Source organism: Lepus europaeus, chromosome 13 (assembly GCF_033115175.1).
Source record: "Lepus europaeus isolate LE1 chromosome 13, mLepTim1.pri, whole genome shotgun sequence".
In the NCBI taxonomy this organism is placed as follows: Eukaryota; Metazoa; Chordata; class Mammalia; order Lagomorpha; family Leporidae; genus Lepus; species Lepus europaeus.
Window position 1 is genome coordinate 84,800,232 of NC_084839.1, and position 24,343 is coordinate 84,824,574.

At 51.1% G+C, this 24,343-nt stretch overlaps 1 long non-coding RNA gene across 9 annotated transcripts in view; it reads left to right on the top strand.

Annotated features, from left to right (window-relative positions):
* The window catches only part of LOC133772856 (uncharacterized), a 168,756-nt gene that overhangs the window by 64,085 nt on the left and 80,328 nt on the right, over window positions 1-24,343 (top strand). The window contains exon 3 of one of the 9 annotated variants that reach the window (XR_009867825.1): window positions 1,413-3,531. The exons of the other annotated variants lie outside the window; for them this stretch is intronic. This is a non-coding gene — a long non-coding RNA (uncharacterized LOC133772856). Of the gene's footprint in view, window positions 1-1,412; window positions 3,532-24,343 lie in introns of those variants that run through there. 9 annotated transcript variants of the gene reach the window in all.

A 24,343-nucleotide genomic window follows, 5' to 3' on the forward strand; every position in this document is an offset into this window, starting at 1 on the left:
ACCTGGTGCAGGGGCTGGTGCTGTGGCTCAGTGGGCCAGGCTGCCCCCTGCAATGCCGGCATCGCCCAGCAGAGCAATGGCCTGAATCCCAGTTGCTCTGCTTTGAATCCAGCTCCCTGCTAATGTTTCTGAGAAGGCAGTGGAGGGTGGCCCAGGTGACTGGGACCCTGCAACCTATGGGTGAGACCCAGATGGAGTTACAGGCTCCTGGCTTCAATCTGACCCAGCCCTAGCCATGCAGCCATTTGGAGCATGACCCAGGGGGTTGAAGACTCTCTCTTTCCTGTCATTCCATCTTTGAAGTAAATAAATAAATATTTTAAGGGCCGGCACCATGGCACAGTAGGTTAATCCTTCACCTGCAGCACCGGCATCCCATATGGGCGCCAGGTTCTAGACCCGGTTGCTCCTCTTCCAGTCCAGCTCTCTGCTGTGGCCTGGGAAAGCAGTAGAAGATGGCCCAAGTCCTTGGACCCCTGTACCCATGTGGGAGACCCAGAAGAAGCACCTGGCTCCTGGCTTTGGATGGGCACAGCTCCAGCCGTTGTGGCCATTGGGGAGTGAGCCAATGGATAGAACACTTTTCTCTCTGTCTCTCTCTCACTGTCTGTAATTCTACCTCTCAAATAAATAAATTAAAAATTCTTTAAAAATAAATAGATAAATATTTTTAAAATGCCTGGCAGAAAGTACACAGTCAATAAATAGTGACTATCATCAGTATTATTTTAATTCATAAAAATGGAGTTTTTAAAAAATATATCAAAAGTAATAGAAACATGCCATCAGTTAAACCACTCTGATGGGATCCTAATGCCCATGGCTATGAAATAGAAGATATCAAAAGAACAAGTGGGGTGGATGTCTGGCCTACTATTTAAGGCACCAAGTTAAGACACCACATCCCATTTCCAAGTGCTGGGACTGAACCTGCAGCTCTGGCTCCCGACTCTAGCATCTGGGGATGCAGACCCTGGGAGGCGTTGAGGATAACTCAAGTAACTGGATAGAGCAGCAGAGAATGAGAGAACAGAACAAGTCAGGTCAAGGGGCCAGGCCCCGCCTCCTCCACCTGTGACAGACAGGGCCAGGCCCCGCCTCCTCCACCTGCGACAGACAGGGCCAGGCCCCGCCTCCTCCACCTGTGACAGACAGGGCCAGGCCAGGCTCCTGGAGCTGCAGAACCAGATGTGCTATAGGCACAGTGATCTGCTGTAATGTAAATATTTTGATGTCTTTCTTTTCCTGAACTTTTAACCTTGCCGGTGGAACAGCTACGTACAGTTAATGAATTGTTTTTCTGAGGACGGGCTTTTGAGGAAATAGGGAAAAGAGGAGGATTGCCATGAGGTAATCGTCAGTCTTGTGCGTGATTGGAAACCTTACTATTCTGCTTCTGAATTCTGCTCCAGGAAGCCACTGACCAGCAGAACACAGCGCTACTCTACTTGATGGCAGGAAAAACCAACCGGAGGTAGAAATGGAGCGATTAAAGAAAGCCGAACTCAGAAAGACGAAAGGGGGGAGAAGGCATCCTGTGGAAGAAGGCTCTGAGACAAGAAAAGCCCCCAAGGCAGACGCCAGCGATTGTCACTTCGCTTCCCTGGTGCCTCTAGCCGCGCTCTGCGTTGATCCCTTACAGCTCTGAGATGTAGCCAGACACCATTGCCTCTTTTCCTCCAGACAGAGGCATCCTTGTTTGCAAACGCTGTCCACTCAGTCCATTGTGCAAGACGATTTCGTGATGACCGAGAGCTGCGAAATCCTTAGCTGGTCACTGAATGTGTTGCTGCATGGCTGCCAAGCCTCGTGAGATCTGGGACTGCCGCTGGCGACGCCGGCATCCCCCAGGAGTGCCCGTTAAAGTCCCGGCTGCTCCGCTTCCTATCCGGCGCCTGGGAAAGCGGTGGAGGATGGCCCGAGTGCTTGGGCCCTTGCACCCATGTGGGAGATGAGGGTGGAGTTCCTGGCTCCTGGCTTTGACCTGCCCCAGCCCTGGTTTTGAACCAGCAGATGGAAGCTAGGGTGCTCTCTCTCTCTGTGCGTGTCTCTTCCTCTCCCTTTGTCACTCTGCCTTTCACACACACACACACACACACACAGGAGATTTGCAAAGTGCTTTGCACTTGTTGGAGGAAAGAAGACAGTCTCTCCCTCTCAAGTGAACCGAGTGGTGATGGGGTATCTTCAGCACAGTAGCAGGCAATGGCGAGCCCTTGGGGGCTAATCAGAGCTGACGGCAACCTTGACCTCAGGTCCACTGTCTTCCTGCTCATATTTATACCAACAGCGCCGGCGTCTGTTCAGTTGGGTGTTGTCGAGCCAACCTTTCCAATAATGCTCCCACTGGAAAGTAAACTGAGGATGTAGAGAACAAATATTGCAAATATCCTAAAGCGAATGGCAGTGTTGATGGGATCTCTAAGAAAGTTTCTCCTGTCATCTTGGAAGAAGCAGAAGGAAGCAGGAAAGATGAAACAGATTACTTTTTTTTTTTTAGAGGAGAGGTAGGGAGAGAGACGTCTTTTTTTTTATCATTTATTTTTTTGACAGGCAGCGCTGATCCGATGGCAGAAGCCAGGTGCTTATCCTGGTCTCCCATGGGGTGCAGGGCCCAAGCACTTGGGCCATCCTCCGCTGCACTCCCGGGCCGCAGCAGAGAGCTGGCCTGGAAGAGGGGCAACCAGGACTAGAACCCGGTGTGCCGGTGCCACAAGGCGGAGGATTAGCCTATTGAGCCGCGGCGCCTGCCTGAAAGATTACTTTTTAAGATTTACTTATTTGAAAAGCAAAGTTACAGAGTGGGAGAGAGAGAGGAAAAGATGGGGGCAAGGGGGAGAATCTTCCATCCACTGGTTCACTCCCCAAATGCCCACAATGACCAGGGCCAGGTCAGGCTGAAGGCAGGAGCCTGGAACTCCATCTGGGTTTCCCAACTGGGTGCAGGGACCCAAACATTTGGGCCATCTTCCACTGCTTTCCCAGCCACATTAGCAGGGAGTTGGATGGGAAGTAGAGCAGCCAGGACTTGAACCGGTGCTCGTATAGGATGCCAGTGTTGCATTAGTAGCTTAACCTGCTGCACCACAAGGCCAGCCCCTGCACTTTTTTTTAATGATGGAATTGCAATAACCTACACAGTATGTTAAGAGAGGCAAACTTGGGGCTGCTCTTATGGTATAATGGGTAAAGCCACAGCCTGCAATGCTGGCGTCCATAGGACAGCCAGTTCATGTCTCACCCGCTCTGCTTCTGATCCAGCTCTCTACTAATGTGCCTGAGAAAGCAGCAGGTCATGGCTCAAGTGCCTGGGTTCTAGCCATCCATGTGGGAGACCCGGATGGAGCTCCTGGCTCTTAGCTGAACCAGCAGAGGGAAGATCTCTCTCTCTCCCCCACCCTTCCAAATAAATGACTCAAGTTTTTAAAAAGAGAGGCAGTTTGTGGGAAGTTAGTTCCTAACACTCTGTGTCCCCATCCTGCTTGTCTCCTTTTCCTTGCAGAATAAACTAAAGAGTTGGCTGAAATCCAAGCTGTGTGTGTGGTATCTTTATCTGATTGACCTGTACTCCCAATCCTATCTTATCTTTGCTTGTAATTTATTAGCACCCTCCTCTCTGTTTTCTGGGTTCATTGCTTGTTTGAATGTTTTACACACACACACACACACACACACGAGTCCATGCTGCAAAAAAAAAAAAACAAGTGCAAGGCCTCTGGTCCTCTGCAACTCACTTGGAAGTCTTATCTGGAAGGTCTCGGCTGGTGTCACCAGAAAACTCCTCCACACCTTCCGATGGCCCCGTGGGTAAACAAGACATCAGGTGAGCATCACCGTGAATCAAAGTTCATTCATTTCCCTGCCTGTGTCCTTTCCAATTGGCAGAGGTTGGAAGTCAAGGCCAAATTGGTTGAGATTGATACACTTGATGATTTGTTTCTAGGGCTTTGTTAATAAAGTACTGTTGAAGGGCTGGCGCTGTGGCGTGGCAGGTAGAGTTGCCACCTTCAGTGCCGGCATCTCATATGGGCACTGGTTCAAGTACTTCTGATCTAGCTCTCTGCTATGGCCTGGGAAAGCAGTGGAAGATGGTCCAAGTCCTTGGGCCCCTGCACCCGGGTGGGAAACCTGGAATAAGCACCTGGCTCCTGGCTTTGGATCGGCACAGCTCTGGCCATTGTGGCCATCTGGGGAGTGAACCAGTGGATGGAAGACCTCTCTCTGCCTCTCTGTAACTCTACCTTTCAAATAAATAAATAAATAATAAATATTTAGTAAGTAAATAAATATTTAGTAAATAAATAATTTAGTTTCCTGTGGTTAATACTGTCTGTCTTATTCCTTGATGGATTTCAAACTATTCAAATTGAAAAACTGTGTGCTATTTTTTTAAAGATTTATTTATCTATTTGAGAGGCAGAGTTAGAGAGAGGTGAGGGAGAGACAGAGAGGGAGGTCTTCCAGCTGCTGATTCACTCCCCAGATGGCTGCAACGGCCAGAGCTGTGCCGATCCAAAGCCAGGAGCTTCCTCCAGGTCTCCCACGTGGGTGCAGGAGCCCAAGCATTTGGGCCATCTTCTGCTGCTTTCCCAGGCCACAGCAGAGAGCTGGATTGGAAGTGGAGCAGCTGGGACTTGCTTGAGCCAGCACCCATATGTGACGCTAGCACCTTAGGCGGAAGGTTAACCAACTGGGCCATGGCACCAGCCCCAACTGAGTGCTATTTTAAGATGTGTTTGTAATCTTAAAAATCTCATTTTAGTGTGATGCTGCCTGTCATCCTTGCTCCTGTTCGTTGGCTGGCTCTTGGTTCTAGCAGGTCTTCTTGGGGCCATGAGGGTAACAACTAGGCCAAACGTTCTCCAGGCAGGGAGTGAAATGGGAAATTTTAAGTCCAAGACTTTTTTTTATTTGACGGGTAGAGTTACAGACAGTGAGAGAGAGAGAGAGAGAGAGACAGAGACAGAGACAGAGAGAAAGGTCTTCCTTTTGTTGGTTCACCCCCCAAATGACTGCTACGGCTGGCGCTGCGCCGATCCAAAGCCAGGAGCCAGGTGATTCCTCCTGGTCTCCCATGCGGGTGCAGGGCCCAAGCACTTGGACCATTCTCCACTGCCTTCCCGGGCCACAGCAGAGAGCTGGACTGAAGAGGAGTAACCGGGACTAGAACCCGGCACCCATATGGGATGCCGGTGGGAGAATTAGCCAAGTGAGCCATGGCGCCGGCCCCAATCCAAGACTTTCTAGATAATGTTTGCAGAACAGAGCTCCCATGTGTGTGTATGTGTGTGTATTTCTACTTGAAAAAGTTCTTTGGAAAATTCTGTAAACTCTTTTTGTCATATGCGTGGATTCTTTCTTGCATCAAGATAAGTTTATCTTTTAATTCCATTGACCATGAACTGTAAGGGGTGCCCTCATACATAAATTGTGCATGAACATGTCTCATTATGAGAAAGACTGTAAAGACTTTCTTCCATTGGTAGATAGAGCTTCCCTAATAAGGAATCATTGCAGCAGCTGTTGCCTTGGAAACTCCCTACGTTCTCCCCTCCCCCTCGCTCTGTAGGGGAGAGGGCTCCCTGTTTGCTGCTCTGGTTGTCACACATTGGGGGCTCGCTCTTTAGTCTAAATTCATGTTTCTTGCATGTTGTTTCAACTGGGAAACTTTCATGTTTTCTAGGAAAGGGGCTGGAGAGGGAGGTAATCACCTACCTTAAATCTATTGCACCACAACAGCTTAAGTGACAAAGAGACTGCAAAGTCAGGGATTATCTTGCCGAAAAGGTTACGAAAGCACAGTGTCCACTTCCGGCTCCTCCATCTAAGGGTAACGCGTTGGAGTGATACTCAGATCCTCTTAGTGCCTGTATAAATAGGAAGGTTTTCTAATTTAATTTTTGTCGGTGTTTGGGTGTTTGTGGCTGTGGTATAAAATAGTCTCCCCTGGAGACCCGGAAAAAGCTCCTGGCTCCTGGCTTCGGATCGGTGCAGCTCCGACCTTTGCGGCCAATTGGAGAGTGAACCAGCGGGTGGAAGACCTCTGTCTCTGTCTCTCTCTCTCTTTCTCTCTTCCTCTCCTTCTCTCTGAGTATAACTCTTTCAAATAAATAAATAAGTCTTTTAAAAAAATTAGTCTGCCCTGAATCCTTCTAACTACGAGAAGCAATGCACCTTTCCAGCAAGTTCGCATGGGAAGCTAACACTGACTGAAACATCTATGAGCAGATGTCATCCTGCAAAACACTTGTCACAGCCAGAGACGGCGCAGTGGGACAGGCAGACTTCATCCCTCTTCAAGGTACAGTCATGAGGGTGGGCTTTCGGCCAAGCAGTTAAGACACCAGTTGGAATGCCTGTGTCCCACACTAGAGCTCCTGGGTTCAGTGCCCATCTCCCAACTCCAGTTTCCTGTTAATGCAGATCCTGGAAGGCTTTGGTGGTAGCTCAAGTAGTTGGGTTCCCACCACCCACATGGGAGATGTAGACTGAGGTCCCAAATCCTGACCTTGATCTTGGCCATTGTGGGCATTTGAGGCTTGAAACAGTGGGTGGAGACAGTTTCTCCCACCACCCCCTCAAATAAATAATATTTTTATTATTTTTATTTTGTTTTAAAGATTTGATTTATTTATTTGAGAGGTAGAGTTACAGACAGTGAGAGAGAAAAAGAGGGACAGAGAGAAAGGTCTTCCTTCCATTGGTACACCCTCCAAATGGCTGCAATGGCCGGAGCTGCGCCGATCCAAAGGCAGGAGTCTCTTCCTGGTCTCCCATGCGGGCGCAGGGGCCCAAGCACTTGGGCCATCCTCCACTGCCTTCCCGGGCCACAGCAGAGAGCTGGACTGGAAGAGGAGCAGCTGGGACTTGAACCGGCGCCCACATGGGATGCTGGCACTGCAGGCAGAGGATCAACCTACTGCACCACGGAGCCAGCCCCATAAATAATATTTTTTGAAGGTGGAGAAACAAAAACTAAGAGTGGGCAAGCGGTTGGCGCCGTGGCTCAATAGGCTAATCCTCCGCCTGTGGCGCCGGCACTCCGGGTTCTAGTCCCGGTCGGGGCGCCAGATTCTGTCCCGGTTGCCCCTCTTCCAGGCCAGCTCTCTGCTGTGACCCAGGAGTGCAATGGAGGATGGCCCAAGTCCTTGGGCCCTGCACCCCATGGGAGACCAGGAGTAGCACCTAGCTCCTGGCTTCGGATCAGCGCGGTGCGCTGGCCACAGTGCACTAGCCGCAGTGCCCTGGCCACAGCGGCCGTTGGAGGGTGAACCAATGGTAAAGGAAGACCTTTCTCTCTCTCTCTCTCTCTCTCTCTCACTGTCCACTCTGCCTGTCAAAAATAAAAAAAAAAGAGTGGGCAAGCAACTTGTCCCAAACGAGGTCATTAAAAATTGACAAAGCAGAAGCTGGCATTGGGGCACAGCAAGTTAAGCCACTGCTTGCAATGCCAGCATCCCACATGTGCACCAGTTCAAGTCCTGGCTGCTCTACTTCCAATCCAGTGCTCTGCTAACACACCTGGGAAAGCAGTGGAAGATGGTACAACTGCTTGGGAGTTCTGGGTTCCTGAGTTCTTGGCCCATTCCCAGCTATTGTGGCCATTTGGGGAGTGAACCAGCAATTAGAAAATCTCTCTCTCTCTCTCTCTCAAATAAATAAATTCATCCTTTAAAAAAAAAGTAGCAAAGCCCATACTCAGAATAGGTCTATTTAGCCAAACTCTTTAAAATGCCGACTTAGTTTGTGAAACAACCCTGTGTGGTCGGTATTATTATCTCCTATTTATCACCGATACACAAAGCCCAAGGCAAATCCTGTCCCTGAAGACCAGCGCAGCCAGAGTGGGAAGCCATGCAGCCCACTTGTGCCAGGCTGGGACGCAGGTGCAGGCTCCCGCCCTCGGTGCCTCCCTGTCTAGATGCAGTGTGCACGCTCCCTGTGTGCTGCTTTGACTGAGGACCTCTCATCCAAGTGGCAAGACCCAGAGATGGGCCCATGCCCCTTCCTTCACCCTGTGAGGCTTGAAAAAACATCTGCCTGGACTGCTGTGAGTGGGTGTGGCTCTCTTCTCTCGTGAAACAGAAAGAAGTGGGTAAAGCTGCCGCCTACAGCACTGGCATCCCATCTGGGCACTGGTTCCAGTCCCAAGCAGCTACACTTCCAATCCAGCTCCCTGCTATGGCCTGGGAAAAGCAGCAGAAGATGGTCCAAATGCTTGGGCCCCTGCACCTGCATCGGAGACCCAGAAGAAGCTCCTGGTTCCTGGCTTCAGCCTGGCCCAGCCCTGGTCATTGTGGCCATTTGGGGGTATGAACCAGTGGGTGGAAAAAAAACTCTCTTTCTGCCTCTCTGTAACTCTGCCTTTCAAATAAATAAGTAAATCTTAAAAAAACACACACACACAGAAAGAAGGTAGGGAAACTTGGAAAATGGGAACCCTCAGTGTTCTGAAGTCACCAGCAGTCAGCCCTTAGAAGTGTAGCCATGTAGCCCTGGAAAGCAAAACTCAACAGAGGATGTGGAGGTTTTACTGGGGAATCGCTGAGTCCCCCGAGTGGCACAGGGGCCAGACATGGCCATTCAGCATCGTGCCCTGTGCTTCTTGGGCACATCTTGGGCAAAGCCATGCAGCCAGAGGGGGCTGCGGTAGCCAGTGGCTTCGCAGGCAACACCTGCTCCTGCAGCTGAGCTCAGCATGGGGACGATGGTTCAGTATGCGCTAGCCACCCCGAGGGCTGCTCTTTTAAAGGCTCTGTGCGCGCACACAGAAATTGGGAACTTGATCGCTGTGGGCTGACAATGTGTTTTGAAAAGGGGTTGGTGGGGTGGGGGTGGAGGGGGGCATTCTTTCCCTGTAAGTTCTCATCCATTGTTGAGTAAACATCATCAATCTACGGCAGAGAGACAGGCAGCCTGTACTCAGATTACCTCCCGCTACAATTTTAGCCTCACGTTTTAATGCCCTAAACATGAATAATGTTGTATTCCAGCGCAGGTCTGATTAATGAGGCTACTTTGCCAACTTCAGGGTCGGAGAGCGGTTCCCCACCCCCTTCGGGTTTTTTTTCCCTGTGGCTTAGTAACCACTTCAGCAAATTTCCCCATTAAGTATACAAGGCGACTGAGTGTAATAAAATGTAAAGGATGTGGCAGATAAACACCAGCGTCTTTCCAGGCGGAGCTCGCCTGCTGACACAGAGAGCAGGTCTGCTCAGGTTTACCCCAAGGAATCCAGAATGTTCCATCCTTAATTTCAGCACAGAAGTCGGCCACACCTTGCCGTTTGCCCCTTGGGTCGTCTCGGGTCTATCCATGACACTCACAGGTCTGGCCACGTCCCAGGCAGGCACGTGGTTCATACAGGGAGTGGCCACACGTGCCGAGTCCTACTTGCGTGTGACGTGACCGATGCCTGCGTGTTTGAGTGTGGCTGAAGGTCGTACTCAGGGGGAGCCCCTAACCCTGGAGAAAGGGGAGCTGTGTCTCATCCAGAGACTGTCTGCCTTGCAAACATGGCTGTGAGGCTCTGGGGCAATCCCTGGTCAGCACTTAATGCACGCGGGACGGTCCCCACAAGGAGAGTGGCTGGATCCCCAGCCCTGGCTGAATTGGCTGTGAGGCGGCACGGGTGCTCCATGTACCCCATCTTGTCTGCTGATCACAATGAACCTGCGCAGCTGGGGGACATGATCGCCATGTTTCCCGTTTGGTCAAGCTCAGGGTGAGGGGGGGTGACGTAACTTACCTGGCGGCGCAGCTGGAACCCGCTGGGCTCCGGCTCTGAGTCTCCTTCCTCTGCGTTCTGTCCCTACACCCAGTCTCTCCATTCTCTCTCTCTCTCTCTCTCTCTCTCACACACACACACACACCCTTATCTGCACTTGAACTGTTTTGTGGGCCAGTTCAATCAGTAACAAAAGCCACAGCAGAACCTGTATTGGGCCGAATTCCAGGAATTTAGAATTGAAATATTCCACGCCATGCAGGTTTTAAGCATCAATCTTTCAGATGAGCTTTGATTTCTTTTCAAACCAGGATTCCTCAAGCTGTCTCCCTACCAGCCTGAGAGTAAATATTTCAGTTTTGTAGGCCCTTGTGGTCTCTGTTGCAGCTACTCAACACTCTCCATAGCACAAAAACACTCATAGGCAAAGTGTAAGGGAAGGAGAAGAGCTGTGCTCCAATAAAACTTTAAAAAAAATAGGCACTGAGGCAATTTGACATAGGGATACAATTTGAGACTCTGTGATTTTCTTTTCTTTCTTGAAATATTTCTTTATTTATTAGAGAGGCAGAGGTAAAGAGAGAGAGGTCTTCCATCCTATGGTTCACTCCTCAGATGGCTGCAATGGCTGGAGCTGCACCGATCCGAAGCCAGGAGCCAGGAGCAGGAGCTTCCTCCAGGTCTCCCTTGTGGGAGCAGGGGCCCAAGAGCTTGGGCCATCTTCTACTGCTTTTCTAGGACATAGCAGAGAGCTGGATTGGAAGTGGAGCAGCCGGGCTTTACCTGCTATGCCACAGCACTGGCCCTAACCCTACAATTTTCAGCTAAGCTATCATTAAAAGTGTTATCGGGGCCGGCACTATGGTGCAGCAGGTTAAAGCCCCAGCCTGCCACCAGCATCCCATATAGGCGCTGGTTCGACTCCCGGCTGCTCCTCTTCCGATCCAGCTCTCTGCTATGTCCTGGGAAAGCAGTAGAAGATGGCCCAAGCTCTTGAGCCCCTGCACCCACATGGGAGACCCAGAAGAAGCTCCTGGCTCCTGGCTTCTGATCAGCTCAGCCCCAGCCTTTGTGGCCATTTGGGGAATGAACCAGCAGATGGAAGACCTTTCTGTCTGTCTCTCCCTCTCAACCAAATAAATAAAATCTTAAAACAAACAAAAACAAAAGTGTTATCAACAGCCTAGGGTTTGAAGCATTGGATAGAAAACATCATGGGAAGATTGGGGCAGGACCCTTGAGCTAGGCAGTGGAAGGTCTCTATGCTTAGGAAGCTCTGGGACCAACACTACTCCTGACAGCCAATGGGCCAGGCTGTCTCAGCATGTGTCCTGCTGGGAGACAGCAGTAGGCATTTGGCTAGAAAAGAGGACCCTGGACCAGGCTGTTGAGGAAATCTGGTGTTCTCATTACTGCAGGATTCCCCAGGCTCTTCACATGCTGGTGAGAATTTAGGAAGGGAATCCCAGGCCTCCCGAGGAATCCCAGGCCTGACCCGGGAGCCCTCTGTGCAGGGAGTGCCTGTGTGATGTTCCCCAGCACGACCGCTCCATTTCGAGCCCCAACATTTTGCAAGCTGTCTTCCTGGCCTACCTCTCCCACCTGTTCCCACTTGAGGGCACCGCCCAGAGTTGCTAAAATTCACACAATATCCCTGCAGGAACCTGTCCGCCAAAACAGGAAACAGGACATACCAGCCCCGAGACTGCCCGCCTGGCCCCCGAGAGCCCAGCTGGCCCCCTGACCACGCTCCTATTTCAAGTCAGTGACGCAGGTCTTGTTTTCCTTCGCTGCACCTGACATAGTGACTTCAGCACAGGCCGAGTCCCTGTGAGAAGGGAGGGAGCTGTTTCTAGACCTGGGCTCGGCCTGGCTTCTGCCTCTGCCTGGTCCTTGGAGCTTTCGAGGAAGCAGGTGTCTGCTGCTTGTCCCCCTCGGGCCCCACCAGAGGGAGCCTTGTCCGCCAGCTGACTTTGGAGGCTCGGACATGGAGGCCAAGGGCGGCCCATGGCTCCCCCCACACTGCACCACATAGCACACCCTGGGCTTCCGGGGCCAGCTCACACCCACCTTGCAGTGGAAGTGGCCCCCAGGCCATGCTGGCCCTGCTATCTCGAGAACGCAGGAGGACACAGACCTGGACCCCACTGTTCTGTCCTCTGCGTCTCTGGGCCAATTGCTTGGCTGGGCCTTGGTCTCCTGCTCTACACTCAGCCGTCGCTCCTTACCCCTCTGGAACGCGTCTCCTGAGCCCCAGGGGATGCCTGCAACTGTGGCTGGTACCAAATGTTATATGTTATGCCTTTTCTTCCATGATAAAAGTTAATTTATAAATAGAGCACAGTAAAAGATTAATGATAGCAACTAATAATAAAACAGGACAGTTAAAACCATGTTATGTCAAAACTGCTCTCACACTTTGGGACCATTATGAAGCAATGATGTTCCTTGCCTGTGCGTTGAGATACCATGAGGGTGGCAGGGTCCTGAGTTGGGCCCTCAGTGACCAAGGGGCAGGGAGCGAGTCCCAAGTGGTAACACTGAACAAAGGGGTATTTGTGTCCCAGGAGGGACCGCGTGCGATGGCATGGGATTTCATCTTGCAACTCAGAATGGCACCCCATCTCACTTAGGGGCTGTGTATTTCTGGAATTTTCCATTTAGCATTTCCAGACCATCGCTGACCACCGGTAGCAGAAACCACAAAAAGCAAAACCTCAGATAAGGGGGTCTGCTCTGTGGTTTAGTCACCAGCCCAGAGCCTGGTCTCAAAAGTAGGTAGTAAATCGTGAAAAGCCTAGACCATATCTTTCCAGTCCACAAAGACCCTCAGCGAGCAGAGGGCAGCAGTCAGCCTAGGGAGGTGATCTGGGCAGCTAGCGAGGGGTTCTGGAGCCTTCTAGGTGATGTTGTAATATTTTAAAGGGAGATTGTGGACTAGGCCTCAAGTTGAAAGGTACTTTTTAAGAAGACGAAGAGAATCAAAAACAAGAATGCAAGGACTCTAGAGCCAGATCTGTTCCCATCCTGACAGGCAAAGATGCTGAAAATATTGTCAGCTGCTGAGCCGTGGTTACCACCCGGGGTGGTTGCGTGTGTGTGTGTGTGTGTGTGCTGCGTGCGAGCGTAGCTCTCTGTCAGTTTCCTGGTAGTGATTGCTAAGAAAACCCCTCAACTGAATCACAACAATGACAAAGACAGAAACAAACACAAGATCCGACTACCGCCCGCTCCCTCGCACTCGCCCCACCAGGGCTGCAGCTGGCTGCGGACTGTGCTGTGCTTGGAGGTGCACCTGTTGCCTTTTCTCTTTCTTCCTTCTTGGTACCACGGAGCGTCTCTCCTTCTTGCCCCAAGACTAGCAGGAGACGCTGGGCTGGGCCCACATGGGCCTGGGGGCAGCACATTTTTGGGAGATCACACACCCTATCCCTTCTCACCCCCACTCCTCATCCCCCCAGGACGAAGGAGCCTTCCCAGCAAGGTTTTCTTCCATCCAGGCCAGGTGCGCCGCCCTGAAGCCGGGTTTTAGTGGAAGCCTTTTGTGGTTGCCTCCCTCATGCAGGGCCCTCTGGGTCCTTGGGATGAACCTCTTTGTGGGCAGAGCAGCCCTTTCCTGGCAGGGGTGGGGAAGCATTTTTCTGCCCAGGGCCATATGGAGATTTGTAGCATCACTCATAGGCCATACAAACCCGTCAGCAGGAAACTCGGCCTGCTAGAGATGTGTGGAATTTTGAGTCCCAGATGTCACCTTGGGAAGGCTAGACCAAATGACTTCATGGGCCTTACACAGCCTGCGGGCTGGATGTCCCATCCCTGATGGGGAACCAGTCCACAGGGGCCACCATCCCATCAGTGGGGTCCTTGTGTTTTCTGCCTAGAGAGCTCTGCCCCCTGATTCCTCCTGGGATGTGGGGAATTGGTTCTATTGCTTCGTCTCACAGCCTCGCCTCCCCAACCCCAACTTATAAACAAGCTCACTGAGACTCCAGGCCTCTGCTGGATGCGAGCAGATAAAAGGGACCGTGGCCTCTCCTCCCCACGACGAGCCAAGCAGAAGACCAAGCAGTGGGGAATAGGCCGACAGACAAGACACCCCTGACCCTGCCGCACTGTGTGGTCCAAGGCCGCTCACCCAACCACTGGGAGCCTCAGTGTCCCCATTTGCAAAATGGGAACAAGACCAGCCCCTGCCCCCGGGGGTGTTGCTGGGAAGGCCCCTGGATGATTTGGGTAGGGCCGGTGCCCAGGGAAGTGGCTGCTGACGCCCCACCAGGAAGGGCTGCTGCTGGTCCATCCTGGAGAGACCGTGCCAGATCAGAGGGAGGCTCGACAAGCCACTTGAAAGAGACCTTGACTCATTCTGTGGTAACCGAATGTGCAGTTCAGGAAGTGCTTCGCAAAACTGAACTGGTCTCCTGCCACCCCCTCGTCCCCCTGCTCCCTGCTTGGGATCACTGCGTGATGGACATGGTCCTGAGCTTCCCAGGGGACTTGTCCGCCTGACCGCAGGCCATGCATCTGCAGGGCTGAGAGCAAGACCCACACGCACGTGGCCCGCTGAAGACTGGCCCACGCCAGCCGGTGGACAGATGGCCTTGCTGTGGGGAGAAGGGTCCCCAGCTGTATTCATTCCAAGTTCTTGTCCCCACACGAGATGTCTCACTCAGCTGTGAACGCAGGCAGCCCCATGAGCGGAGACACGCGCCCTGAAGGGCACCATGTGTGTCCCAGCTCCTGGGCCCCTTTACTGGGGAGGGGTGGCTTCCTATTTGAATATACAAATGGGGTGGAGCTTAGGTGGGGTTCAGTGTGCACAATGTTCCCTGGGAGAGTTTCCATGGTGACTCCACGTGGAACTCCGTGCACAAGTGTTCATCATGGTGTCTGGTGCGCTATAGAGGATGGGACTGGTGCATCATGGGAAGATGGGCATGTTGAACTGGCGAGTAAAGGGGTGGAGTTAGGGCTCCGAGACACAGGAGTCTGTTGGAAACCTGTCAGCTCCTTTGTTCATTGACTCCCTGCCTAGCCCCTGCCATCCAGACCTTATGGGTTTCAAGTCAGCTCCATCCGTTAGGCCACATGCCCAGCCTCTCTGAGCCTCTGAGCCTCGTCGGTAACTGGTCCTCCTGTGTGTCAGGCCCAGCGTTAAGCCCTTGACAAGCTTGTACCATTTCATGCTTGCAAGCAGCACTACAGGAAAGCGCTAACCCCCTCAGCATTTAAGGCTGGGGAAACCGGCACCCAGAGTGTAGCAAACGCCAGGGTACACGGGGGGAGACCTGGAGCTTGGATTTTAACCTGGCAGGTGCACTCCAGAGCCTTGCTTCATGACCACTGCTGTCTAGAACCCGGCACTCAGAGGGCCTTGTGGGTTCTTAAGGCAGTAGAAGAGCCACCAGTATCCACCAACCAAACACCTGGTATTGACTGGACAGGAAGGAAGTGCGTGAGCTCTTTAAACCCTGCTGTGGCATGGCTGGTGGTCAGGGAAATGGTCTGAGCGTGGAGGAGGAAGTTCAGAGAGGGGCCCCTCTACCTCCCTGTGGGATGCTCCTCCACCTGTACTGGCTGGCTGGGGAACAGTCATGGTCATGTCCACTGTGCTCACATGAACCCTCAGCTCCCCAGAGCCTCTCCTGCATGGGCAGCAGCTGCGGGAACACCAGGGGTACAGGTGAACAGAAGACAGCCTCGGGGGTACCTATTAAGGCGGCAGCACCAATGGGGCAAGAGACTGAGGCTACCCTTGATATTAGCCCTGATCCAATCCACCCATGCCTGTCCATGGCCATGGACTTGCCTGATGGGGGTTTCAAAGACAGGACAGTGGGCAGGGGGAGGGAGCTATGTAGGAGAGTGAACACCCAGCTTCCCTGCCCCCAGAGTGCTCACGGTCCATGGTCTTTTCTCCCTGGCTTCCCGGGCCTCAGGGACAGGGAGCTCAGTGGCTCCAGCAGTGCACTTGCTGGGAACTGGGTGAGGGCTGGCCTTAGCTCCTTGTTTAAGTCACACACCCTCATTCCCGAGGCAGTTGAAAGCCCTGTTGCCCACCTTGGCCAAGGGAGGCCTGTCCTCTGGGGACCCATTTGGTGGCCAAGTACTAGGAGAAGGGGGCACGTGTGCCTCATGGCAAATGTCCCATCTCCCAGGCAGGAAGAGCTCCTGTGTCCTGGGCTTCTGGTGTTGACCTCTGATTTCCCCAGGTCCCCTGCCCGAGTGACTGGAGTCACCGGGGGGTCTGCTCTCACCACAGGCACGGCACGTGGTTGGCTGTGATCAGTGCGTATCCAAACATCATCGGCTGAGAGTAATTCGTTATCTGCATATACCCACAACTGCTAGGCCAGGCTCCTGTTGGTGGTCAGCTACAGTCTGGAAGGATCGTGACTAAAACTATTAAGAACATGAGCGATTTTATGGAGTAGTGTTTTTATATCCTCTTAAGAAAATATCCAGGAGGTCTACTGCCGGGTCATACTGTGTGTGTTTAATTTATAGGGAACTGTTACACAGATTTCCACAGTGAGTACAAGTTCCCAAGGACAAGCATAGGACTGCCAGTTGCTCCCCCCACCCCGTTTTCACCCTGATTTGGGGTGGTTGAGCTTTACAATTTGGGTCATTGTCGTGCCTAGGAAACAGTATCGCCTCGTGGCTGTGATTGTATTTTCCTAATTACCCATTGTGTTTGGTCCCTTTGCTAGTGCTTATGGACCATTTCGAAAGTGTCTGTCCCAGTCCTCTGCCTATGTTCCTGCTGAGTTGTGGCACTTCTATTACGGATGTATAGCTGTTCTTTCTATAGCCTGATGTAAGTCCTTTACCAGCTGAATATATTGGGAACATTTTCTTGTTTTGTGTGGCTTGACTGCTTTTTGTTTTCACATTCTTTCTTTCAAAGAGAAGAATTTGATGAAGATCAATCTGTTATTTAACAACTTTTGTAGTTAGTGGTTTTCACGTTCTACTTAAGAACCCTTTGCCCACAGCAAGATTGTAAAGGTCTTCTGTGTTTTCTTCCACAAGGCGGAAGGTTGCTGCTTTGAGTCTACACTCATAAGCCTTAATGTATGTTGCTTCTTTTTATTGGAAGATTTTCTAGATATTTTATTGATATTGATTTTTGATGCTCATGCGATCAGAGAACACGCTTCGTGTGATGTCACGCAGGCAACAGGAAAAGGCGCCGTTACAGAAATGACTGCAGATGGAGACGAACCTTCTCCAGTCACCTGCACATTTACATTTCTGATCGCTTCCTTCTACACTGAACACCCAAGTTTCCATCTGACATCATTTCTCCTCAATCTGTATCATCTCCTTTCCTGTTTCCTGGCGATGAATTCTCTCGGCTTCATTTACTTGAGAACGTTATGCGTCTTCATTTTTGAAGGTTACACGTTACTGAGTGCAGAATCTCAGCGTTTGTCCTAGTATGTCATCATTCCGTCGTCCCGGCCTCCTTCCTTCAAATAAACGGGCAGGTGTGACTCATATCATTGGTCATATAAATGTAATGTTTATTTTTTTCCCCTCTAACTGCAGAAGATCTTTTTCTATTTTTCAACAGTTTGGTTATGATGTGCTGTGTTGTGTGTGCATGTTGGTAAGTGTGTTTATCTTCCTTGGAGTTTATTGAAATCCTTGAATGTTAAGTTAGTGCTTTTTATCGAATGTAAGGCATTTTATTTTTATTTTTAAAAAAGATTTATTTTATTTATTTGAAAGACAGTTACAGAGAGAGGTAGAGACAGAGAGAGAGAGAGGTCTTCCATCCACTGGTTCACTCCCCTGATGGCCGCAATAGCCAGAGCTTCGCCAATCTGAAGCCAGGAGCCAGGAGCCTCCTCCAAGTCTCCCATGTGGCTGCAGGGGCTGAAGGACTATGGGCCATCTTCTATTGCTTTCTCAGAGAGCTGGATTGGAAGAGGAGTAGCTGGGACTAGAACAGGCGCCATATGGAATGTCAATGCTTCAGGCCAGGGCTTTAACCCGCTGTGCCACAGCGCCAGCCCCTAAAATGTAAGTCATTTTAAAGTACTCTGAATGAAATAGTTTTTCTGCCCATTTTCTTTCTCTCTTTCTTTTCTGAAATTCCGATGACATACGTACTAAGCTAACAGCTAACACTGTATCAATTGTTACTGATACTCTTTCATTAAAAAAAAAAAAAAAGCAAAAACAAAACAACAACTTCTTTCTTTGTTCTGAACGTTGAATCAATTAGACTGGCCTATCTTCCAGTTTACTGATTCTGTTTTTTTCTGTCTCTAATCTAATATTAAGCTTTGCCCCTGAAATATTCATTTCTGAATCCTAGCAGCTGTAAGCTTCTATTTGGCTATTTTTTAAATGTTTATTTATTGATTTCTATTAAGAGAGAGAGAGAGAGAGAGAGAGAGAAAGAGATCTTTTATCTGCTGATTTATGCCCCAAATGTCTGCAGCAGCCAGAGTTGGGCCAGGCTGAAGAAAGAAATCAGGAACTCCATCCATCCAGGTCGTCCAGGTGGGTGGCAGGGACTCAGGCAGATGACCCATCAGCTGTGGACATTGAGCCCCGGGTGCATTAGCAGAAGACTGGAGCCAGGTCTGGGTCCCTGCTGCTCTAACGTGGGGTGTGGATGTCCCGTGCAGCGGCTTAACCTGCTGGGCCTTGATGCCATCCCTATGGATCCCCTGCAGTTCCCTGGCTTTTCTTTCTTTTCTTTTCTTTTTTTTTAAACAGGCCGAGTTAGACAGTGAGAGAGAGAGAGAGAGAGACAGAGATAAAGGTCTTCCTTTTCTGTTGGTTCACCCCCTAAGTGGCCGCCATGGCCGGCACTGCGCCAATCCGAAGCCAGGAGCCAGGTGCTTCCTCCTGGTCTCCCATGCGGGTGCAGGGCCCAAGCACTTGGGGCATCCTCCACTGCACTCCCGGGCCACAGCAGAGAGCTGGACTGGAAGAGGAGCAACCGGGACAGAATCCGGCGCCCCAACCGGGACTAGAACCCGGTGTGCCGGCACCACAGGCGGAGGATTAGCCTAGTGAGCCACAGCGTCGTCTCGTCTTTTCATTCAGTATGGCAATATTTTTCTTTGTGTCCTTGAACTTATTTATAACAGCTACTTAAGAGTTCTTGTTTGCTAGTGGCAACATCGGGAGTGCCCTGGAATTTGCTCCAATTACATGGTTTTCCCCCCTGGAGTCACAATTTTGTTTCCTTGATGTCTGTGGTCTTGTATCGCACACAGTTTCTGAAGGGTGAAACTCTGGATTCTATCATTTTCCTTTGACAGCATCAGGCAGCTTGGGATTCTAGAAGCTTTGTTATAGTCTATGTAGGCTAGGTTTATTTAGATTTTTCCTTTGTCTGAGAGCGACTTGTGAGTCCTGGGGACAGTCCTTGCTCCTGGGTGTGACCTTCCGACCCCATGATACCACAAGGCTGTCTTGGATAATTGGCGGGATTCAAACTTGGAACTAGGTGTCCCCACCAGTGGGCAAGAGCTGAAATCTCTGCTCATCTGTTAAAACTTCCAGCTCCTTCCAGGATGCGCCACCTCAGTCTCCAACCGTGAGGTGGCCCTGAACTCTCTGCTCAGATTACAACTCTGCCTGGAGAGCACCCAGAGGGAAACAGTAGGAGCATAGTTCTTGCCCAGGGAGTTCCATTTTTCAGAGCTCACATTCCAGTTTCTCTTTCTAGCTACTCTCCAATGCTTTCAAGTAGGTTTTTGCTTTTAAATATTTTGTTTGGAGTTTCTAAATGTTATCAGCAGGAGGGATGGACGAGTAGGGAGCCACTGCACCGTGGTCAGAACGGGAACTTCTTCTGTGCTCATTTTAAGGTTTTGAAAATATATTGCACACACATGGTATCAAACAAATGACTTTCTCACTGGCAGGCAGTGAGAGTCCTTGATGTGCTCGCCACTTGGCAGTCACAGTTTCTTAGGCTAAATATCATAGAGTGCCAGAGCTGCAGAGAACCCCAGTTCAAGGTCTCTGGGTCCCTAAAGGATTTATGAAGGCAGTTACAGGCCTGAGAGGCAGTTTCTGCAAGCTGTAAACACTCTCTCCAAATATGAAATGTACAGTTACCCCTAACTCAAGCCCTAAATGCTGTTGCTTTTGGTTGGAATGACATCCTATTGTTTCAGGGAGACACGGTTTTCTCTTGCTCATCAGGAGCACCGCTAGATAATTAGTATGTTTTTGGTCAACCCAAACCAGCACAATGCATTGTTATTGATAAGTGAATTGTGGGTCTCAGGACTTAGGAACTTTGGGAAGAAAGTTCCTCAGAAGATGGGGGCCGGTGCTATGGTGCAGTGGGTTAAAGCCCTGGCCTGAAGCACAGGCATCCCATATGGGCTCCGGTTCTAGTCCCGGCTGCTCCTCTTCAGATCCAACTCTCAGCAGTGGCCTGGGAAAGCAGTAGAAGATGGGCCAAGTCCTTGGGCCCCTGCACCCACATGGGAGACCCAGAAGAAGCTCCTGGTTCCTGGCTTCGGATTGGCACAGTTCCGGCCGTTGTGGCCAATTGGGGAGTGAACCATCGTATGGAAGACCTCTCTCTCTCTCTCTTTGCCTCTCCTCTCTCTGTGTAACTCTGACTTTCAAATGAATGAAATAAATCTTAAAAAAAAAAAAAGAAAGTTAATCAGAGGAATTCTTGGTGGCCTTGGACCCTGAGCGGCGGCAAGTGTTTCTGGTTGATGAAATCAGACCTCATCATTGCACCCATCTTTGTGTGGATCAGCATAGCTTCAGCTCTTCTATTTCCTGAGGTCCGAAGAGACGAAAGAGCTTGCATGGAGCTGCAGAGACTTCTCTCCCACCGTGGGTGCCGAGGTGGTGGAAACCTACCTGGGACTTGGCTCTGAGCACAGTTGCACGTTGCAATGGCAAAGGAGCCGTTCTGATACCTACCTCGGTTCAGAGACAAATCTAAAAGAGAAGAGTGTTTTGGTAGAGAGGTGCCCAGGGAGCACGATAATGATTGGATGGCTAGCCATGGTCTTTCGGAGTGCCCGTGACTCCCCTTCCATTAACTTGGCCAGGCAGGAAGGAACCAGTTGGAATTCGGGTGGGTGGGTTTCGTTGAGTACAGCCCCAGACTATTTGACAGGTTTCCTTTGACTCGTGACAGTGTTCACGTGTGTGGATTCACTTCAGTCCCATCGACTAGACGTCCAAAGACAAACGCCGGCCCTCCTTGTCACGGTGCAGGGAGGGAATGGGCGGATGGAGTGTGGCAAACACGCAGATGGCTTCCCCCAACAGCCTCTCCAACATCTGGGCAGATGCTGTGTATTCCTTTGTGACTCTTTACTGCAACAAAACTTAGGCTGCTCCCACACCGTGTTATTCCTGACAAGTCAAGGTCCCCATGTGAAGCAGCTGTTCTGACAGCCTGGAGAGTTTCACCAAAGTGTTGGCATTTGGAGAGAACATTCAGCAACCTTTTCCTTTCCCGCATCAGGAGGCACTTTGCACGCGTGTGAGTGTGAAATTCCATGTACACAGTTGAGCGTGTGGGGGATTTCGTGTCTATGAGCGTGTGGGGTTATGTGTGTGTGAGTGTGTAAGAGAGACAGTGAGAGAGGGTACGTGTGAGCAGTGAAGTCCAGCCACCTTCGGGGAAAGGTCCTGCACACCAGCAGCCGGGGACCTGGGAGGCAGCCTCCTGTGCACCACGAATCCAGGGGGCCCCGTCAAATCTTTCCCCTCTGTGGGGATTCTTCCATGGGGACAACAAGGCAGGGGACAGATGTCTCCAGCTGTGCAGTGCTAATACCTAGAGCAGGCTGGGCTGGAGTAAATAGCTCATTGTTCTTGCCGATGAGACAGGGAAGGGGAAGGTTCCTGGACCCAGGTCCTGCAGCACGTTGAGCAGAGAGGGAGGCGTCTGGTGACGGCTCCCCACCCCCTGGCTCCTTCTGCTCCTCCTTCTTGCCCCTCCTCTCCCCTCCTGACAAAAGGACAAAGCCTCTGTTTTGTCATCGTCACCTTTGGGACAATTGATGGAATTTTAAGTGGTGACAAGAGGACTGTCAGATCCCTTAGATGTAAGAAGGTGTCCTTTTGGGTCTGTGGGCAGGGATTCTATTTTCTCTACTTTTACTTGGGATTCTGGATGCTTGGACATGTATGATACAGGTATAAAAACATGTATAGGCCGCAGCTCAATAAGGTAATCCTCCGCCTTGCGGCGCCGGCACACCGGGTTCTAATCCTGGTCGGGGCACCGGATTCTGTCCTGGTTGCCCCTCTTCCAGGCAGCTCTCTGCTGTGGCCCAGGAGTGCAGTGGAGGATGGCCCAAGTGCTTGGGCCCTGCACCCCATGGGAGGCCAGGATAAGCACCTGGCTCCTGCCATCGGATCAGTGCGGTGCACCGGCCGCAGCAGCCATTGGAGGGTGAACCAACGGCAAAGGAAGACCTTTCTCTCTGTCTCTCTCTCTCACTGTCCACTCTGCCTGTCAAAAAAACAAAAACAGAAACAAAAAAAGCATGTATGGACTCTGAAGCTGGACTGGCTGGTCCAATCCCAGCGACAACACGTACTAGCCACGTGGTGTTGGCCATCAGCCTCTCTGGACCTCAGCACTCTCCCCCTTGTAAAGAACACAGACAGTCACTTTCTCACAGTGGTTTCATTAGAATTGTATTATTGGATGTAGATCAAATTCTTAAAATGTTCTTGGCACCTGGAGAGTACTCTGTATGTGAGGGTCATCATTGCTTTCATAACTATTATTTTACACCTTTTCTTCCTTCTTTCTTTCCTTCCTTCTTTCTTTCTTTCTTTCTTTCTTTCTTTCTTTCTTTCTTTCTATTTAAAAGGCAGAGTTACAGAGAGGCGGAGGCAGAGAGAGAAAGAGAAATCTTCCATCCTCTGGTTCACTCCCCCAATTGGCCACAACGGCCGGAGCTGGGCCAATCCAAAGCCAGGAGCCAGGAGCCTCTTCTGGGTCTCCCACGTGGGTGCAGGGGCTGAAGGACTTGGGCCATTTCCTACTGCTTTCCCAGGCCATAGCAGAGAGTGGATCGGAAGAGGAGCAGCTGGGACCGATGCCCATATGGGATGCCAGCTCTGCAGGTAGAGGCTTGGCCAACTACACCACAGCACTGGCCCCTGTATTGTCTTTCACCTTACAAAGTGTCTGAGTAATTATTTTTATTCATCACTAACAATGACATCATAACAATGACATTGAAAATTAACATATGCACAATATAAATAATTTCGAATGGGACCCCTCCTACCTTTATCCAAAGACCAATTTGTTTCTCCGTGAGGTCAGGCTTCCACTGCCCAGCAGGCCTCAAGTTCCAATCTTCACACAAGGCTCGAAACCAATCCGTGTGCAGTGCCTGGGCTGGCTTGGATTGCTCCCGAGTGTTCTCAAAGTCCAGCACAGCCCTGGGAGAAAACGACGGTGGCAATGGATAGTATCAGTGTTTAGCATCAATTGAGCCATAACCGGCACTCTGCCGGGAGCTGTACCTGAGCTGATGGAGGCAGCTCCTGCTGGGACCTGGGATGGAAGCAGCCTCATCAGGGCCCACCCAACTGCTGAGCACAGGCTGTGGACCTTCCTGCATCCCTCCCCAACAGACCAGACCACGGTCCCAAACAGAGTCACCTGTGTGAAAGTCACCAAATCGAATCCAAGTTGGCATTTGACCTTCCAAGACACCAGGAGAGACAACAGCTCAGTTTCCCCAGCGGGCCAGTTCCCGTCAGCATGGTAAGGAAGCTCCTTCTGCCCGGATTCTCCAGAAAGGGAGCCTCCTGCAGTTATTTTCTATGTCTCTGTCCCTCTGAGATGACCAGTCTCCTTTTTTGTTCTTTGCTTCTGCTGTTTGCAGCCTTTCTCTCTGTCTATAAAACCAACCTCCTGTGCCCAAGCCTATTGCAGCGCCGACTCTGTTCTTCTGGGATGAGGTGTCACCTGATTCTAGAAGCGCAGAAGAGTGGAGTCCATAAAGATCTTCAAACGGCTGGACTTGTATCTTTCCACGTAGCGAATGGGGGCTGGCGCGTAACCTGCGGAAGTCCGTGGCGGAGTCCCCGCTCTTGGATCCGGGAAAATCCCTGGCAGAACGTCCCAGAGCAGAGCCACTTTCCCTGCAATTTCCTTTCTTATAAATCTGGAGGGGGTTTTTCCCCTCTTCCCTGCAATTTCATGCTTTCTATGGAGAAAGAAAACATACAGAGTCCCCTACATCCTCCGTGGGCCCCGTCCATTTGAACTGCGAGGCAGTGCGAACCCTGGGCTGCCTGTGGCCTTGGGCTTCCCCAGCTGCCGTGGCCTTGGTCTCCACCTTTGAAGAGCCAGCAAGGAGGGGGCTCACCTGGATCAGAAGAGAACTCGGACTTCTTCTCTTACCTGAGTGCATTGAGCTCAACAGGCTTCTAATAATTTTTGCAGGTAGAAGTGTGCGACGGTGACTTCACAGCCAGGCTACACTGGGGGATGGGTAAGCAAGAGCCTGCCGTGCGTCATGGAGCTGAGCTGTGTGCAGCAGGAGGGGCTGCGCTGTAGCTTTGGGAAAGGCCTCGCCTGAGTCACACCTGGTGGTGCTTCCTTGACATCTCGTAGCAAAGGCCCCAGGAGCC